At 47.4% G+C, this 18,966-nt stretch overlaps 1 protein-coding gene across 6 annotated transcripts in view; it reads right to left on the bottom strand.

Annotated features, from left to right (window-relative positions):
* Positions 1 to 15,783, bottom strand: part of ADORA2A (adenosine A2a receptor) — a 30,443-nt gene extending 14,660 nt beyond the window's left edge. Inside the window, exon 1 of one of the 6 annotated variants that reach the window (XM_021412854.1) lies at positions 14,337 to 15,783. The gene's annotated coding sequence lies outside the window, so the exon portion shown is untranslated. Of the gene's footprint in view, positions 1 to 56; positions 775 to 1,242; positions 5,519 to 9,438; positions 10,101 to 13,506; positions 14,018 to 14,151; positions 14,257 to 14,336 lie in introns of those variants that run through there. The other 5 variants (XM_021412853.1, XM_021412855.1, XM_021412858.1 and 2 more) reach the window with 5 other exon arrangements.

Consider the following 18,966-nt stretch of genomic DNA (forward strand, 5'->3'; position numbering starts at 1 on the left):
ATTGATAACGGATATTAAACAGACCAAGAAGAATACATCACTGGCAAAAATCTCACATTCTGTGTATCCTGAAAGCTGCGGGGCCAGACCCAATGCTCAGGAAGGCAGTATTTCGCAGCGGTGATGAGAAACAAGAGATGTTTTGTTTTTGAGGCTACCAACTGAGCTGGCACTTCTGCAGCTGCTCGATAGTCTGCCCTGAAACATGAGAGCCCCATTAATTACGCCTTGGCAAGCTCCGTGGCTGCACAGAGGAAAGGTGGAGGAGGCTTTTCCATACACCTGTCTCCCTCTGATCACAAAACACAGGCTCGGGCCATCACGTGCTGCCCACCCTCACGTACTTTGCACAAAGGCATGCTGCACCAATAAGCAGCTCAGCGATGGCACGAATGCTCATTCATAAGGGGGCTATGCTGCTGGCACACGCATTCACTCTGTTCCCACACCCTGTTCTTCCTCCAAGAGCACGCACACTGAAATGCAATTGGCAGCAGGGAGAATAAATAGCTCAAGGCATGTCAGACAGCAGTGTCAGTATTTTCCTGCTGGGAATGGACACATAGTGCAAGGGTCTTTAGGTTGCCCCACTGCAACACCATCTTTTTGCCCACATAAATCTCTATCCTATAGGCAAACCACTTTATTTGCTAAACCAGCATAGTACATAGCGGTTTTTTGCATCCATAGATTCTGATGCACTTTACAGAGAAAGTCAGCTTGATTCTGCAACTCCTACCAGCCAGAAACACATCCAGGATATATCCCTGCTAGAAATGCACACGTGGGCACAATGCCACCACCGTAGCTCAGGGTCCATGCTCATATTCCTGCATCATACACAAACTTAGGACTCACCGTGGTGCAGGGTGACACAACTCCTACAGCTGCTGTTTCACAGGAAGAGGTACACATCACCTACACGCTCATGTGCCTCATTTGCACGCTGACCCTGCAGGTATCTCTGCTTCCAGATATGCATGCATTTCACCATAGTTTCAGCTGAAAATTTACCAATAGAGAACGCAGTTTTCTGAGATCCACACCACAGTTAAGAGAAGTCTTTGCTGTGCTACCCTGTAACTTTCAGACTGGGTTTTAAACCTCGTTTAACAAGCTTTAGTAGCAATATTTTCTCACTAATTTCTGAAAGCAGCAACTGAAACCATCAGAGGGCTGGGAGAAAGACAGATGTAGCAGTAGCTAACAAATGACTAACTCAGGTTCTGAGGCAACACACACCTTCAAAACAAATGATTTTTGGTGCCCCATCCACAAGTGACAGGCCGTGGCCTAACCCAGCAGGTAGCATGCCTTCACAGTTCACTGTTTTGAAGTCAGAAACCTAATTTCTCAGGACAAAATAAAAGGGTAAAGACAGTGATAATAAAAGAAAATATGATTAACTTGTGATTCACATCTGATCTCAGGAACATAATCTAATTTTAGACCTTTCATTGATTTAGAGCTCTACTGCTAATGCAGCATTTGAAAGGAAAGTAAATGGCTCTTGGTGGCTTGGATACGTTTCAAAAACCCAGCTTCTCCCTCACCTCCAACAATCTTTTGTATGTTTTGTTTGGTTTGTGTGGAAGAAATGAACAGAACAGATTAGTTTGTGATATTGCTATTAAGAGGGAGATAAAGATCATCCATTTAATCTTTTCTAAAGAACAAAAACCCCAAGAAGTCTCCATATTGTTTATCTTCCCTTAGCAAAAACCCTGTTTTCCACTGACCTCCCACGGACTGCTTCTACCTTCTGGAATTTCAGGGCTGTCGGCAATGTGTTCCTACATCACTTCTCCAATGTCTGATTGTCCATTTCAGGTCCCAATGGGTTTGTTTCAAGGCACTGATAATGAAATCTCCCCCGCAGCCTGCCTTCCAGAGAAGGAGATCAGAATAGCAGATAGGGACGAAGAAAATCGGGAGGGAAAGAAAACAAAGGGCAAGACGAAAAATAAGCGACAACACTTTGTGTAAGAGAGTAAGAAAAGGATGGGAGGGGGAAAGGCAGGAAAAAAGTTGGCAGAAGCCAAACAACCAACCAAAGGAAAAATAAGACCGTAAGAGAAACACAGTGTTTGTTAGATGGGTGCAGGCTCCCATGTCCCACAGTACCATGGTTGCAGAGATGGTGATGGGGTAACTAACGCTGTCAATGAAACAGGGGATACTCTTCCCAGTTCTAGAGCTCCCTTTGGTTAGATCATGAATTCATATTAATCTCTCACGCATTTTGCTTCACCTGGCTCTCTCAGTGGCTCACCTCAAACTGGATTTCCAACAGGACATGGAGTAAAGCAACACACCTGCTCCGAAGAGGTCCCCTCATACCAATTTTTCAGCACAAAGACAATGCTGGAATTACTGACAGCTCTGCACAAGTTCTGAAAAAGCACGACGCTGGAATCTGAAGCTTGATGACCACACCACATACTGTTTTCTAATGCAGCAGAGCTTCTAACCTTCTACTTCCACAGTTCGTTTCACGGTCTCATTTTAACCTTTCAATTTAGCTTTCAATTTGTTTGGCCCCTTGTTTCCCATTCCCCTTCACAGCCAGTGGGCTGACTCTTCAGCCTAGCTATTTACTGAGAGGCAATCTGCAAGATGTTATGTCCAGAGGAGGACAACATGCCCTTCCACCCCAACCTGCTCCCAGATGGGATGGAAAACACTCAGAGAGTTCTGCAGAGCCAGCACATCTCAGAAGAGAAATGCCCTGAGCTGAGCAGGTGTCCCAGTCACAACCAAACAACATTTTGTGTCCGCTTCAGCGCCAGTGCTTCTTCACTAACAACTGCTGCTAGAAGCAGGAATCGTTCACCACACAACGCCAGCACGTCAGGGCTCTCACCCACTACTTACAGAGGTGTCACCATTCAGGGGGCTCTCATATCAACCCAGCATTCCCTTGTGTCTCACTGATCTCTCCCAGTCCCAGCCTGCTATAGCTTTCAACAGCACAACACGTCTTAAACTGCAGACCAGTTTGCAACTTGCACTAAAGCAAGGAAAGGGCCAATCTTTCTTTGCATATCACTAGAAATTCACTGTGTGGAGACAAAATGAGATACAGACCACCTAGACAAGAAGATATATTACAAAATCATTGACTTCATGCAAGACTCAAAGGCTCAGCAACCAGGTCTGACAAGACAAAATTAATTAACAACTTGTTTTACTCACTGGAGAAGTGTATATTTAACAGCTCAGGCCCTTGAGGGATCGATATTACAAGCCTCTTTAAACTTCAGAAAAATAATCTGTATCACACAACCTGCTGGACAGCTACAATTAGTATTTCTTCTCAATCTCATGTTTTGTCTTGTTAATTGGATTAATTCTTCCTTGATACCCTGGGCCATGTTCTGGCTTTTTCCCTATTATTAAATAAACCTTTTTTTTGCCTCTCACAAACCTGTAAAGCTGTTGCTCTGCTCATTTTTAGTGACTTGGAACACTCTGTTCTCTCTCAGATTTCAGTCCCAGTGAAAAACTGCTCCTTGAAAATTCAATAAAGCATCTGAACAGCATGTTCCCATGAAGCAATTCACCACTGGAGACCAAGTAAGCTTTTGTTTGGTATCTCCAGTTGGCTTTGGACTAAGGTGCTGCCCCTCACCCTCCTGATCACCTGAAGCATTGAGGTGAGCCCTTGGCCACCGCGCACTTCCCATCACCCATCTCCAAAAAACTCATTCCCTGCTCTCGGTCCCTTCGGGCAGCTCACAGGGCCATGGGGGAATCCTCATCCAACCTTGCTCCATGGGTCGCCATCAAGCATCTCCACCAGACAACGCAGCCCTCCTCAGGTACCAGCTGCCTACAGATCACCTTCCTCTCTAGGGGAAAATCCTTCCATTCACACACGGCTGCAAGCAGAACATTGCTGCTGCTAAAGAATTCACTTCCTTCTTTCCAAAGCCTGGAGGGGAGACGCTTGTTGCTTCTTATCCTCACTTAAAGCCCTTCAGCTCAAAGAGAATCTCACTATCTTTTATATTCAAGTTTCTTCGAAAGTTCTCTCTCCTCATTTCTCCAGAGGATCATGCCACAACGAGTCAATGTGCACACAGGCACTGCACCAATCCACAAAACAGCTCAGACTCCAAACAGAGTGAAAACAGGGAAGACAGCAGCAGCACTTTTCAGTGTTGCCCCAGGTTTGCTTTCTGAACCCCAGTACGTTCTATGAACACACCTCATTTAGAACAGCTCCCCCACAGCCCTGACCCAGCGCACGAGGGCTGGAGACAGCCCCACTGCTTCTCCTCCCTTGAAGGATGGAGGAACACAGTGGGGTGGGGCAGGAAAGAGAGGAGTAAGGAGGCATCACCCTCCTAACCAAGACGCACTTGTTCTGGTTGCCCTATTTGCTTTATTATTGGCTGTTGGCTAAATGATCTTTAGGTCATCTGCTTACAGTAATAGGAGGAAATTAAATATTAATAATAGACTATTTCCCTCTAGACTGCCCCTTGTTAACAAAGGATACAAGTGAAACAAAGCAGGCAAAATCATCGGTACACCATGCTCCTGGTTTTCAGGTACCCAGAGCACTTGCAGCCTCCCTGGATCTTCCCGGAGTGGCAGATATCCCATGTCCTGGCACACCTGCCTGCAGGGACACCCAGACGAGCGCAGAACATGGCAACGTCTTGAAATCCTTCCTCTATCAAGGGGCTCCACATTGCAGCCTGACCCTTGTGGAGCATCGCTTTAGACTTTATCCAAAACAACGTCCAAGCCACTGATGTTCTGACTGAGAAAAATGCAGGGCCAAGGATCTTTGCAAGGGCAGAGCTCATCTCCCTTTGGGGAGTGAGGTTTTCCTACAATGTGAAGCCTGCAGCAGGGCAACAGATCAGCTTTGCAAATTATCCAGAAATACTGCACAAGATGAAGGCTTCGGTTTTGCTAAACTCCGGCTAATTCCCTCTCACAGGAAAACAGTAGCACTCCAAGACCTAAAACCAGCACTCCAGGTGCTTGTGAAAGCCAAAAGAAATGGTTCTTCAAAGGCCTGTACTGCCCCTGATGGGGAAGAGGGACAACATTTCTTATGTTTCCATCTCTGCCGCAGCTCAGAACCAAAATGGAGCCCATACTCACATCAAGAACCAGCACGGTGAATTTAGGTGCCAAGTCTTTATCAATGAGGTCCCCTAGACGTCTAGGTCTAGTAGTCTAGGACTACTAGAGTCACCCACAGCACTGCAGCTGTGATAGCAACACAACCCAGGAGCAATTGTACCCTTCAAGCCCGTCCCATGTCTCTGCTCTTCCTATTTTCTACCAACATGAAATCATAAACCAAAAAAGCCCAGAAAGAGAAACCCCACTGGACCAAACGGTCACAGCACCGATGAGCTGGCTAACAGGAACGGCGAATCTGAAACCAATACTTCAGCTTTGCCTCCTGCCCTCCGAGTGCTAGGAGTGGATTAATTTTTATTGCTGTAGCGGAAGAGAGGATTGGAACAGAACGCATTTGACCATTATTTTTTCCTAAGTGGATGTTATAAATGTTTAAAAACGAGCAAAGGAAAAAAAAACCACCACCACAACAACAACAACAACAAAAACTCACCGTAATTATTCCCATTCTAATGGTCACTAAAAGGGAGGGCAAAACTAAGTAAGGCTGAATGACCAGCAGTTAAATAAGCCAGATCAAACAAACAAACAAAAGGAAAAGGGCTCCCTTGTGCCCACTAGAGCAGGCACGATGACATCCTGCCAAGAGGCATAGAAACACGCTGGATTTTCGAGCAAACCATTTGTATCCAGGAGCAGTAACGCTGATCTACCTACAGTGTCATTTCCAAAAGTTAAAAACGGAGCATTCAAGTAAACTGTCAGAAGATAGACATGTAAAAAAGCATAATTAAAACAATGAATCCTGGCCAGAAAGAAGTTACTACTGCCAATATCATTCACAGTGTCTCCGAGGATCCATTTTTCCTTTCCTGTGTGAGGAAAGAACTCAAAAGCAAATTTTGCCTCCGCACAGCCCCGCCACAACCAGCTGTGTTCACACATAAGAAGCATTTCCTTCAAGAACAAAATAAAAGAAATGAGGAAACAGGATTTCAAGAAGAGGTGACCCACTGAGGAATACGGGCTGCGGAGGAATTTGCTCCGAAAATACTTATCCTATTGCTAATGCATCCATTCTGGTGCATTTTAACACAGTGAACTTCTCTCCAGATGTGACTTCATCTCTCATTCTTATACAAAGTTTCCAAAAAGGCGGTTCAGAATTGGGTACATCTGTTGATTTTGCTGTGCTTTTTATCCAGCTCACAATCCTATTTGCCTTCTCTAGCTACAGACTTGCTCTCCTCCAGGCCCTGCTCCCTCTGTGAGCTCGTGCCCTGCGGGCTGGGAGCAGCATTTGCCCAAGTTCTGTCCATGGAACACAAACACACAGCTCCAGAGCAGGACCGCCAGTGTGCCAGGTCAGCCAGCTCCCCGTCATCTTCCACAGCAGAAGGAACACAGCTCTTGCTATCTCTCTCTCTGTGACTGAAAACTACTCCTCAGCCGTCCTTCCCTCTCCTGATGTACAACGTGAATGGCGATGAGCAATATCTACCTACCTCAGAGCCAAAGAAAAGCTCTCTCATCTGTGGATCATACGCTGACCCCTCCGAGCAAGGGCTGTCACTGCGGCCCCTCCAGGAAGTCGCGTTACCACCCAGGTGGCTTGACTCATGCCTACCCTCAGCATGAAAAGCAGCTGGGCCTCTGCTGGTTTGCGAACGCAGCCCAGTACATCCTTCCTCCCCGGCTCAACCCCTTCCCTTTATCACTTGGAGCTGTGACACAGCAGCAGCACTTGGCTCGTGCTCTGCAGATCCTGCCCTGCCCCAGCGCCCTGGGGTTCCCCAACCTCTGCCCCCGGCCCCACTGGTTGCCACTTCCCCTACAAGGGCTGCTTGCTGCTCAGTCACAGGCACTGTACACGAGCTCCTCATGCTCTGCAACACTGCTGGCTTTTGGCTATCACAAGACACCTCATTTCTTCCTGTGCCCCAGCCCAGTGTGCCTCACCCACTCATCTCACCCTCAGCTACCACTGAAACAGCATTCAGACTGACAGCGCTGTGCTGCGTGCTCATCCCAAAAGCAGGTAAATGGCAGATTTTCTGCCTGCTTAGTTTGTTTCCAATAACTTTCCCTCTTCCGTTAGTTTTTTAAGGTGCTTACCCCACCTCGCTCATCCCCATTTGCTGTGCCACGCCTCATCATGACCTTCGTGTTTGTGCCTCGTGGCCTCAAATCTATTTAAGACTTCTCAGGGCTCTGCTGACCTCTGTGGATAAAGAGTTGATGCTCTGATGATGTCTCAAGGCCACATGCCACCACTGTCCCTTCCTCTTCTGTTCGCTGTGACTTGCATCACACTCCTCTCTCTCTTGCAAAATGACTTGCATCTTTACCACACCAAAATGAGCCTTTCTAGAGGCACTCCAAGCGACCTTTTTTTCCAAGCCTTTAAAAATAATCCATTTTATAACAACTCTCCAGTGTTGCTGTTCACTGATCCCAAAGTCTCAGCGCTCAGCTGGCGCTTCAAGGGCTCTAACGAAGTTCTTCCTTCATTTCCTAAGTCCGTGTGCTGTGGTAAAAGCACATCCGCTGACAAGCAACGGCCTGCTTCTCCTGCCTGCTTCCTCTGCCTGCTCGGGCCAGAGACACCCAGTTCTGGTGGAGAGAGCTTACAGTGGCGGTGAAAATTACATTTCTAGTCAGCAATTTCTTTCCTTCTATACCAAGCCATCGCATGAAGAACCAGCAGACATTCGCAAATCACTTTATGAAACATTTTACTGGATGAAGCATCTCGCTAGCTGTTTGTGAGCTACAGTGCAGCAGAAAGACCAGCAGCAAGCAGCTTGTTAAAACAGAGATGGCTCTACCACACTGGGGAAGTGGTCCCTTTCTCCTACGAAAACAGAAGATATTTTACGTGATTAGAGAAGATGAAAAGCTCCAGCTGTACAGGAACCTGCAATCACCATCACAACCAGCTGAGCAAGGGGAAACCGAAAAGGAACTGTGGTGTGTGGCTTCAGATAGAAAAGATGTGGGTAGAGCAGAAATGAACGCCAGCAAGGCTCCTGCCGCAGGCATCCCCAGACCTGAGGATGGTTTCTCCCAAGTAGACTGTGTCCATCTCTTGCTTGCTGAAATCACACAGATTAGCTGCGTGAAAAGGAGGATCTCCCTTCAGGACCTACAAAAACCATCAATGAATCCTCATTCCATTCTTCAGCCCACAGACACAACTTCTTACCTTCTATACATCCTGCAAGAGCTGGTACCATGCAGATGTACCAGAGAAAAAGAATCACAAGCCACAATGAAGCCCCCTAAATCCTCTACGTCTACATATATTACAACCCTGAATGCATGCTAATGGTCAGCAGAGTATGGATCAGCATTGAAGCAAGGCCTAAGATGGTAAAAAACAAAGAGATAAACTTCTATTAGGTGTCTGACAAAGTCAAGTGCCTCCGTTTTAACATCTCTAAATAAAGAGGCCTTATTTCTGGGAGGGAAACTCTTTTTGGAATCAGGGTGTTTCAAGAAACCCCTGACCAGGCAGCCATTAGCACAGGGTATTTTTGATCTAAAACTCAAGTCACAAAACAGCTAACTTTTGGAAAGTCAATATGCTTCCCCCACACATGCTCCAAGAATCGTAATGGAGCTGGTGCTTGCCCAAATCACCCTGATGTTATTTTCCATCATCCCATTGAACCTGGGCACTGATCTGTGCATCGGACGTATGTGGAAACTGTAATTATTCCAATTAATTTCAACCACGTGACTCTTTTCTGAAGTTTGCATTAAACAGCCACATACATACCAGCTAGCTGTTTTTTTATCCTGGGAAATGTTTCCTGTAGAAAATGCCAGCCTGTGCCCAAGTCTACGGATCTCATACTGAGACCAAAGTTGTTATCATCACAGAATATGACATTTAACAGCCCTCTTCTCTTGACTCCTTAGCCTCAACTGATTCATACCAGGATCTGACAATCCTATTCTGGGGAAACCTCAGCAACCAAAATGACAGGTCAGAGCGTAGAGGACTTTCCCAGTACAAGAAGGGGGATGCAAATAATAGGCCAGCATTACAGAACGAGTGAGAATAGAAACACTTAGGCTCCCATCGTAAGAAAAAAAAAAAAAAAGGGGGAGATAAGAAGTGAGAGAAGGTTTTGTAAAAACAAACCAAAATAACTCCAAAGAAGCAGAAGCGGGAGAAAAATAGAAGAGAAACTGAGACGTGAATACTATATGAGGAAAGTACTTACAACAGAGAATATAGCGAAAAACCACCATCTACAAAAGGATGCATTAAAAGAGCAAAATGAGATCAAATGACACTTCCCTCTGTTCAACAGCACTACTCACCCAAACACGCAGGGCCTCTGCCCAGGGAGATATGCAGACATGACCCCCAGCTGAGCTCCACCAGCCAACAGCCCCTCTCTCCTGCCCTCCTTGACAAGCTGCCCAACAAGGAGCCACGACTGTCCCTGTGACGGGGAGACAGCGAGCTCGGTATCTCAGTGAGCCGGCAGATAAAAGAGCCCCAGTATCCAAGTACTGAGAATGGCCGAGTGCCTTCCACCCTGGCTCTGAGTGCAATCACAAATGCTAATCGACAGGAGCCCGGCATGTCATTAGTCACGTCTCCAAGGCTCCAGGAAAACCCCCCTTTCCTCTCCTTGTATCAGCTAGGGACAGGAAGATTCCCTCATCCTTTGCACAAGCGAGCCTTTCCCTCCCCCTATCCCTGTTTCCAACCATCTCTGCAAGAAATTTCACTCCGTGTTAACTACTCCATTGTCTCAGATGCATTGTTTGCAAATGTTCCCTAAAAATGCCACAGAAAGTATCCCTTATTCCTGTTTCAGGTTTTTCCACATCCCGGTGTAACACCTGGCTGTTATCTTGTTACCTGTCAGTGATAAACCCGCTGCATGCAACCTCTGACCTATCACCTAAGAGAAACATGATCCATCTTGTAGTTGCTCTTCCTTTTCAAGTCCTGTCTGCCACTTTTGTATTTGTAGTTGTAGCAAATTACTTATCTTCCTTGGGCTTGAAGAGTGTTACTATATATACATGTATAGTATTATATATATAGTACTATTATATATATATATATATATAATAAAAATAACACTATCAAGAGCCCCAAAACAACTTTCTAGCCTGACCTTCCCGGCAGAATATTTACTACTGCTTTGTAAGCAAGGAGGTTCCAGTACTCTATCTTCTGCAATGTCATTTGCATACACTTTCCACAAGATTCATTGCATTTTATGCTACCAGGTGATTTTTTTTTTTTTTTATGTTCTAAAATAATCAACCAATAGGCTCAGTGACGAAAAGCATTCTTTTTCCCAGAGCACGTCGAACTAAACCAATGGGGTTTGAGTTGGTTGCTTAAATGTACATGAATAGTGAGGTCTAATGAGCTCCCAGCTCCCACCTGAGCCTCTGCTGCCAACTCAGAAAGGCACACATCCCCCTTAGGAGCCTTGTGCTGGCCCCACTGATGTCTGTTCAAAGCACTGAATTAAACTCCAGGTGTCCTGAGCAGGAAGGAACAAAGCTGGTGCTCGAACACATGCCACAGCACTGCTAGCACTTCTGCCTAACACCAGTGATCCTCCTGAACACCTAAGCTTTACAGAAGCCATTGTGATGTGTTTGGCTTTTCTCCGAACTTTCCAAAGCGTTCTTTTAGGGGCTCACTAGCTCTTCTCATAACCTCATTGCTGTGTGCTCATCCCAACACCTTTATCCGAACTTGGTGATAGTTTCACCATCCAGAGGACGTAGTGCAGCCCGTCCCACCCCTCCCGCCTACTGCTGACCCCCACCCACACAGACACAAGGTTGCCAGGCTTTGAAATGATCTGCTCCTTACAGAATTCAAGTCCAGGAGGGAAAGAGATCACCCCCTTACCAACTCCCATTTACCAACTACCTGCATTTAGTGAAGTCATTCTAAACTCTATTAGCTCATCCTCTGCAAGTTGCCCACTGAGGTCAAGGTGAGGAACGAGTTACAGCAAAGTTTGAGCTGGACACTGAGTGTTTCCTGCATGCCTGGGAAGTGCAGAGTCTCCACTGCAGGTCCTTTAGGAGCAGGATGGAGAGAAAGCTGCCGGGAAAGGCACAGAGCTGATCCTGCCTTTGGGCAGTGGCATGGATTAGATGACCTCGAAGTACCTCCCGAGAATATTTTCCATAATTGAGAGATGTATGTGCCATCTGGCCATCCTGACCTAGAGAGGTTTACTTTAGAAAAAAAAAAAAGCAAAATACAACCAATAATAACTTCTGACTCAGATGCAGCCTTCGTGAGGGGAGAGGCATCTTCTGATTCTGTGGAGGTTAAACCAGCTTTCTGTGCCCCCCCCGGGTCAAAATGCTGCCAGTTCTTTATCCCCCAAAGGACCAAATCGCCATATTCAGCTGCATGAGCATCCCATTAAGTAGGTAACTTTCCCCTCACTTTTAAAATGAGCAGAGAGAAAAGAAACCAGTGCCATCGTGCTCAGGCCACTTTGCCGGGGCTGTTCAGATGCTCTTTGCAGAAGTAAAACCTAAAGGCGAACCACAATGCGACCAAGCCTTCTGGTCCTAAATGACAGGGGAAAAGGAAAGGGAAAGCTCTTCACTGACTTGTGAGAGCCCTCCCGAACCAAGACCTCAAGATCTCTTGTGTTCTGCTTCAAAGTCCAACAAAAAAAAATCTCTCTTTTCAGATGGAAAGCCTATGGTAAAGAAGGCCCTGGGGAGCAATTTACCACCCGCGCAGGGGGAAGAGAATGAACAAGAGCAGCTGAAACCTGCTCAGGCTGAAGGATGAACTCTGCAGGACAGCGAGAGCGAGGTGCCCAAGGCAGCCCGTGGGTGGAAAGCACCGCGCGCTTGCAGCTGCACAGAACGAGACGGAGCGTAGCCGCAGTACGCGTTGTCCCATCTCACGTGTGAAAACGTGGGTGGGAAAGTCAAACCAAAGCGAAGAGCTGAAGCATAGTGAAAATAAGTGTCTCGGTGGAAATATCTGTGAAGCATCAGGCATCCTGCGCAGATGAGATCATAAAGGTTTCGATCATAGGGGCAGAAGGGAAGTAGGAAGGTGGGGGTTTCCCTCCGTGCCAGACGCTGGGCTCCAGACACGAGGAGATGCACTCGGCCAGCTCAGACCCTTTGGAGAAACAGCTGAGAGGAAGGGCAAGGATCTGCAGCAGGGCCCAGACCCGCAGGACTGAGCTTTTCCCAGTAGTTCTTAGGACGGCTTAACCACACGGCTCAACACAAAATCCATTACTGAAGATTAAACACAAAGATGAACAGCTTTCCAAAAGTTGATTACGTTCAAAAGCAATAGTGCCAGCAGCCCTTATGGAAACGTCCTATTAAAATCAGCAAAAATAGAAATGCAAACACAGGAGACCTGGTAGGAGGCTTTTCAGCCCCGATCTTCGGTGCCTTCTGAACCCACTGACAGAAAGACAGAAGCTGAAAACATTATTACTGGGCTGACAGCCCCTGCTCTGGCACAGGACCATGCTGACTGCATTTTTAACGTATAAAAATATGTATGGAAGGACAGGCAGATGATACACGCGTGAACTGCAAACTTCCCCCGTGAGCAGCACCACCAAGGAGCCCTGCTCCCCTGTTACTTGCGCCCCAGAACTGGTCCTTTTTATTTCACATATACACACACGCGTTTGCAGTTTGTACCCACGTGTTTTCTCCACGCATTCAAAGCTTCACAGCTTTCCTAGACAGTAAAGAATTGAATCCATTTGCTGCGTTAGACAGGATTGCATTTTCACGTTATCTGTGGTACAACTGGCTTCTTTTTTCATAAAGATTTTCTGTTCTTTACAGAGATTCTCTGTTTCTCAGACAGATATTTCTCCCGCATGCCCAACCAATGCAAATACTTCTCACGTGCCCGCTGGGCACTATCTAATCTGTGCTGCTCCCTGGGTGTACGATGTGCTGGGGGGCTCTGCGGCAGGAGCTGGCCTCGCTTTCCCTCCCGCAGAAGAATGGATTTATCAATTACTACAGCTCTTGAGTTACACAGGCCCGAGACTTACCAACCAGATAAGAAACCTGAAAACAAATACATCCAAAGATAGACTTATCTCAGAGCTGACCATCTCCTTAGGAAAATAATTTTAGGCAGTTAAGGCAATTCTATTAACCACTATTTACCAAATGAGTCACGGCACTTATGTTAACCCTTCCTCTCTCCTCCGTGGCCCCTCTGCCCAAAACAGTTTGGAAGCCGACTGCTTCTAAGCTACCAACAAAGCCCCGCAGCGCCTCCGCGCTCAGAGCCCGCCCCGGGACGCAGCAGCACTTCGCGGCAGCCCGAGGACAACACCTACACGAGGCAGAAAGCTCCCCCCAACCCGAGACCCCGCGCACCGCACGCACCTGCTGCTGCCCGCGCTGCTCCGCGGGGCCGTGTCAGGGCGGCAGCGCCCGTCCCGTGGGGCACGGAGCCGCCCCGCGCATCCCTCCGCTGCCGGCGCCCCGCAGCGCGCTGCTTCCCCGGCCCTCCGCGTGCGGCACCCCGGGCACACAGCGGCAAAACTTGCCGGCTTGAGTGCTCGAGGAGTGAGGAACGGGACGAGGCTGCGAGCGGGGTTAGCGCCGTCTGCTAAGTCCCTGCCCTCTTCCCCTCAGCCCGATCGCAAAGCGCGTGGAAATCTCCTTTGTTCAACAGTCCGGAGAAGTTGACAGGATGCAGGGTGCTCCCGGGGAATCACTATTTTATGATTAATTGCTTTCCGGCACAAATAGCAGCCGAGGAACTCGGAGGAGGGCTGGGCGCGGGGAGCAAAGTCCGGCACCTGACGGTTCAAGGAAAGATCCGCGGGGCAGAGCCCCGGGCGAGGGGGTGTGTCGGGCACTGACAGCCGGGAGAGGGCCGGGGCGAGTCGCGGCTCGGAGAAACGGCCCCGTCCCGGGGCAGCGGCGCGAGCGAGGGGCCGGGGCCGCGGCGAGCACCGCGAGGGGAGTTCAGCCGCCCGAAGCGCTCCCGTCCCGGCTCCCACCCGCCCCCGTCGCATCACCCACCTGCCCCGGGGCGCCGTCCCGCGCCGCTCGGGCCGCGCCCGGAGCCGTGAGCCGCCGCCGGGCGCTGCCCCGCTCCCGCCGCAGGACGCGGGCGGCTCCCCCTGCAGGGCGGCGCGGGCGGCGCGGGGCGGCGGCGGAGGGGCGGCGCGGGGCCCCCCCGGAGAGCGGAGCCGCCCCGGGTTTACCTGGAGGCCGAGGCGCTGCGGGAGGGGAGCGGGGGCTCCGCGGCATCGGCGATCCCCGCGGGAAGTCCAGCTGCTGGAGCGAGGGACCTGCGAGCGACGGAGCGGGCTTTTAGCGGGTCTCAGACAGGGCGCGCGGAAAGGAGGGCTTTTCCCACGCGTTGTCCGAAGTGCCTCTGTCTTTCCAGGCTGACGGTGCCGCACACCGAGCTGCAGCCCACAGCCGGACCGAGCGGCACAGCACTAAGCTCCGAAAAGATCACACGAGCAGAGAAAGCAGCAGCTCGTTCTCCCCTCTGCTCCGCCGACACTGCCACCGGCAGCACGGAAAGGAAAACCTTCTCCATGACCGCTCTGGAAGAGCTCAAAAACTCCCGGCCCAGCCATTAAACGTCTGCCAGGAGTGCCACAGACCCGGCTGAGTTGGAAGGGACCCTTCAAGGCATCTAGTCCCATGGCCCTGCAGTGAACAGGGACTCCTACATCTCCATCACGTGCTCTGAGCCCTTGGGTGTCTCCGGGATTGGGGGCTGCTCCCACAGCGGCCTCGCTCCTGCCCTGTGCAAGAGGCAGTGTTCTGCTCCCAGCTGATGCTCCGCAGTCTGTGCTGGGTCTGCTCAGCTCCCTCCCAGGGTAACGCTTCCTACAGCTCTGATGCCAGTCCTCTTACTTTTGCGTGCTCGTTTCTTACTTCTGCACGCATAAAAGTTCACAATTAGCAGCTGCTGTTTTACAACCTGTTAAGCGCTTGGACTGCAGGGAGACTTGAATAGATGCTGCCTTCTTTTTGAATTTTTTTTTTTTTTTGCTGTCACTTCTGTCAAGTTGTAGAACTGCACCATTCTTCAGATCATCTTTTTCTGTTTTGTATATCAAGGTGTATTATCCTTGTCTGTCCATCTCCTACTTATGCACTCCCTTATCAGTGGTCAACAATAGCTGTAAACTGAGGTTAAGGAATACAATCATCTTTTATAGTAATTAGAAAAGATTACAGTTTACATTAATAACCTCTGGAGTTGGGGAGCTGTACAATGGAGCCTTAATTATCTTTCCATTCTTTGTGGCTGCTGAGAAAACCAGCATTGCTATGGCTGGACAGTTTGAGGAGGGACTGCACCAGGAGGAAGGCTGAAAATCCTTGGAAACAGAAGAGTTTCCAGCAGGCATGGTGAAGGTACTGCCACCTGCCTGAGAGCAGCTCCCTGTGCTGGGAGCGGAAAGGAGCCCTGGACTGCAAGGAAAGAAAGGAAACTTTCCAATTCTCCTGATGACAGCCAATAAGGCTTCTGCAGTCCTGAAAAGCAGAGCTGCAGGAGCACAAAGGACACTATCTCCTAAGTGAACAAACTCCTGAAGTTTGGGCAGTTCAAAAGCAGTGATATTTGCACTCCTTAGACATGGGTAAAGCAGTAAATCCTAGGAAGATAGCGTAAAATAAACCCCGAAAAGCTTCCCTCAAGAAGATGAAAGTAAAGTAAATAAGAATTTAACACTTAAAAGACCTATTGTGATGCTCACCGTACTCTCTGCTGATCCTGCACTAGTAACACTCTGCTTGGGCACATCAGTGAGGCCACTGCAAACACAGAACAGATCAATATAATGACTACAGCCAAAACCAGCCCATCACCCCTGTACAGAAACCATACCCACGTACTGCAGCTGCTGTATGGGAAACTGTCTTGCAGGAAACAAGCATCAGTTTGTCTTGGGCAAAGTCTGGAAGAACTAATGTGTGTATTTTATTTAAATAGAACATATGCTTATGTCTAATGACTGCCTTTTTTTTGATAAAGGGAAGTACTGCACTTTCTGCATCACGTATTTTTCACTTATTAGAGGCTGTCCCAGACCCACTAGTTCTGCTCATTAAATCACATGCTATGAGTTAGCTATTTGCTTTTGCTATACATGGCACAGTTTCTCATGGGCTGGTACCTGAATCACTGCAGACCAGTGTGAAGCACTGAGCAGAACAGGGTTAATGGGTAAGTGACAAGAGCAAAGTTGTATATCAGGGCTGCACTGGAGCTAAGATGCTGATACTTGATCCTTTACTTCTATGGCATCAAAGCTGAAGGCTGCGTCCACTAATGAGGAATAAAAACTTATTTCCAGTCTTTCCTATCCACACTGAAATTAGTCCTCACCAGTTTTGGAGCTATACTTCATCGTGAACCTTCTCATCAGACAAAGTGATTTATGCCACACTGCATTTAAGAGATGCATAATTTGCAAAGATGCTTCAAGCTGAGCGTTGCAATAATAACCATATGCAACAGTAAACATATGCAATGTTGGTATTGGGGACCCTTAAAATCATGTGTTCTGACTTGTACATAATCCTGTACCCACCATTACTGCCCACATCTCAAGAACAGTGAAAAGCCCTTGTGTTACTCTAGGAGACCAGGGAGACAGGGTTACCTGAGATCCTTTGGAAGCACTAGCAAATCCTTAAGCATTAAGGATAATTACATATATATTTATATGTACATGTAAATAGATAACATGTTTTTCTCATCTTGTGCCGTACGAAATAGTTGTTAGCAATTTTAAAATAATCATTAAAAACCTAATTTTCTGAGGAAGGAGTTCTTTAACAAAGTTTCATGTGCTGTAAAGGCCCATCTTAACTACAAAATTCTCCTCTGTGTCAAAGCCTTCTCACAAATGGTCTAATTCCAGCACAGAAAGAGTTCAGCTTTTACACAGAGCTCGAGGAAAACAAGCCACAATCAAGGTAAGATTTGTGCTCACAAGGAATACACACAACCCCGTTTAAATTCTGCCATTTGCACTTACATCAGGAACCAGTGGAGGGTTTTCAGTGGTTTCATGTCAGGAATTGGTCGAGTCTCCCAGAAAGGCTCTCCCCAGACAGACTGGCTTCATTTCTTCAGATGCTATTCAGCATGACAGAAGACAAGATGGGAGTTCAATCTAAATTTAAGCGTTCACTGCAGACTATTAATAGAGGAAAAACTGGTAGCATGAATCATCACGTGGGAGCTGCAGAGCGACAGCTATTTATTTTCTGTAATAATAACATATTGAAGTTACCTTTACACAATAAAGAAACTGTTGGACTTGCGAGGCTCAGCGGGAAGAAGTCAGATGATTCCTCTTCACTGACACTATTCTCATTTTATTCTAAGGAGCAATCAGAGGCAACCTTCATTTAACTTGACAAAATCCACATTGTGTGTATCCAAGCTTCTGTTACAAAATCTAGCTACCGACCCAGCTGGGGCTTAGAGCAACAGTGACCCTCTAGAGGTGTGGTGCAAAAGGAGAAAACTTCATAGGTTTCTGACACTAAGTTAGTGTTTTAGCACTCTTTTCAGTGCTTGTACAATGCTTATGCCTCTCCCCAAGAGTAAAATTGCAGCAAGCCCTCCCTTTAATGTTACTTCTCTGCTGGAAGGGTAGTCCGCATGTATCACTGCTGAACCACCATCTTCAGGAAAGATTTTTCAGAAGGACTGAACACATAGCAGCGCCTGAACTGCAAGACTACAGGGGCTCAGCACCCCGCATGCTCAAAGCCTCCCATGCTCTGATGCTATTTTTAAAAAGATAAACCCGGATATGTGCACTGCGGGCTCTACCCCATGCTTACTCCATCGCAGTCACTGGAATCTGAGTTTGCTCTCCCAGAGACACACAGTGTTAACACACTGGCAGTTCAGTGCTCTGCGGGTTATTTATTTTTTGAAAAATATGATATTGTCAACAGCTCAGTGAATTTGTCTCCAGACTGTTATGTCTCCTCCTCAAGTTTCTTTCATTTTTAAGAGCTTAACTTTGAGGCCTCCGGCGTGAAGAGCCTAAAATGGTTTAAGAAAAGGAAGCATAAACAAGGGATCGAGCTACACACTGCACTGGAAAGAAGCATGAGCATTTCCTCACACTATATAATCAATGCAAAAGTCTAGCTGTAAAAACACCGTGATGAGGCAACTCTACTGCGTTCAGCCCCATTTTCATAATGAGGGTTCTTCAAAGAACTGAATATACTGAAGAGCAAAGAACATCTAAGAGCAGTTGACATTTTGTTTTTCAAACAAGGCATTTCATACACAAAAAATGAGTTCCATAATCAGAGTTCAATTAAACCATGGTGGCAGAGAGGGCAATGGCAGATAAGACTAGCAAAAACCTTAACTTGGACTGGGATTGATGGCATGTGTTGCTTATCTACTTTGTTTTTTTTTTTTTAAATCACAGATGGATTTCTTTTCCTAAACAAAGACTTACATAGAAGAAGTTTCAAAACAGCATTTCTAAGAAAAATGAGGCTAATAAAAACCATGTAATTAGACATAAATGCTCTTCTAGCCCTGAGCTGCCAGGAATGGAGAGGCTAATGAGCTAACTTCTCCGTCCACGTGCTGGGTTGCAGCATCAAGCATTAATTCATATGGAAGGTACTGGGATTTTCCACCACACAGTTATTACCTTTTGAGCAATTTCTATTCTACCTCACTCAACCATTAGAGCTGAGAATGAAGGAGAAAACATAGCAGTTTAATATGCCAAACACAAATGATAGTAAAAAAAAAATAAAATAATAATAATAGGCAGAACACTGTGAGGGAGCTAGGAGAGGGTGAACAGTGGAAAAGGC

Source organism: Numida meleagris, chromosome 14 (genome assembly GCF_002078875.1).
Source record: "Numida meleagris isolate 19003 breed g44 Domestic line chromosome 14, NumMel1.0, whole genome shotgun sequence".
Taxonomy (NCBI): domain Eukaryota; kingdom Metazoa; phylum Chordata; class Aves; order Galliformes; family Numididae; genus Numida; species Numida meleagris.